The sequence below is a fragment of the Meleagris gallopavo genome, chromosome 30 (assembly GCF_000146605.3).
Source record: "Meleagris gallopavo isolate NT-WF06-2002-E0010 breed Aviagen turkey brand Nicholas breeding stock chromosome 30, Turkey_5.1, whole genome shotgun sequence".
In the NCBI taxonomy this organism is placed as follows: domain Eukaryota; kingdom Metazoa; phylum Chordata; class Aves; order Galliformes; family Phasianidae; genus Meleagris; species Meleagris gallopavo.
Genome location: NC_015040.2, coordinates 2792170 through 2793805, shown reverse-complemented (window position 1 = coordinate 2793805; position 1636 = coordinate 2792170).

Here is a 1636-nt window from a genome sequence, read left to right as displayed (position 1 = left end):
CCAGCCCATTGCAGCCTTGTGGTCTCGGATTTGGGTGGTCCCCAAACTGTGACTTTCAGATGCTGTGGTGGTGAGGTGGTGAGGATGCCTCCATCCTCCCCAAGGTGACCCCCAGAGCGCAGCACCTGGAGATGCTCCGCATCCTTCCTATTGCCATCCCTCACGGAGAGATGGAAAAGCTGCTTTCAAATAAACAACAACAAAAGAAAGACGTAGGGCTGTGAGTGAGCTCTCGGGGCGGAAACACGGCGTCCCCAACCCCAGCAGGGCCCCCCCCTCCCCCCCCTGCATCATGCAGTGCCTGCAGCCCAGGATAGCATCCGCCCACAGGCAGGAAACCCGCGGCACTTTCGCCTGCGTGGGGGCTCGGGGAATCTCCTCGGAATGGAAAGAAGTTGCACCCCCGTACCCAGCACTGCCTGGGTGGGGAGAAGCTCAGGGTGCACGGGAGGGACAGCACGGGGTTCCCCTGCTGCTGTGTTTTGGGGTGGTGAGCTCTGCCTGGAGGGGTTCTGGTGTGCGGACCTCGAAGGGATGTGGGGAAGAGAGGAAGGGTGGATGGGGACTGATGGTTATCATGGGATAGTGGGGATGGGGACGCAGCGATGTCTGTGGGTGCTCTGCCTGGGATGTGGGTGCTCCCCGTGGCTGGGACAGTGCTGACACTGCTCTACCTGCATTTCTGCTGCCCTGGAGCATCGCTTTGGGTGGTGGGCGAGCATCAAAGGGTGAGAAACCCTTTTGCCTCCGTGTTTTTCCTCCTCCTGGCTCAGGGAGGTGGCCTGAGCCCCTCTGGAGCACTCAGGGTAATGGTCAAACAGAGGCATGAATGGGGGGGGGGAGGGGGGGCACAGCCCCATGGGAAACACAGCACCAAAGTGGAAGAAAACAGAGCACTGTGGTGGGTAAAGCTCAGAAAAGTGCCTGAAAATGGAGAACTCCAGAGCTTGGAAGAGTCAGGCACCCCATGGGGGACACAGGGACCTCGGTGCAGAGGGGGCAGAGCACAAAGCTGGTGGCTTTTGGGGACCCAGTGGGGGATTTCCCCGCTGTACCCTCATTTCTGAGTGGGTTTTGTGCTCTCATGTCAAGTTTCAGGAGGAATAGAAACCGCCCCGGTGAGCACCCAGTGGCCACAGCCATGGGATGGGGAGAGCCCTATTGCAGTGGGAGCAGGATCCGACCCCAAAACCCCGTATGGAGGGGTTACAGACTCCCTCCCCAGCAAGGGGCTGAGGCTGGCTGTGGGCTGGCATGACACGAACCCACATCTCAGAGCAGAGGATGCTGCAGGCTGGGGGAAAACTATGGCCCTAAATCGTTTCTTGTGGGGTATAGGGATCCCACCCTCACTCTGTATCATGCCAGGCTGCAGCTGTGTCCCCACTGTCCCAGCCCTGTTCTCTTTCGCTTCCCCGGTGCCAACGCGTGCGTGGGAGGGGGGGGACCTGACAGCACGGCTAAAATTAGAGCCTGGGAACCCCATGGGCTCACGTCACTTTGGTGAGAAGGAGGAGAAACAGAAAGTCCTGGGAGGGCTGAGATGTTTGGGGGGCAGCCTGGAGGGGCTGTGTCCCTCTTGGCATCCCCAGGTCCCTGCAGCCCAAAGCCACCCCTGAGCCAACCTCCTCCACTT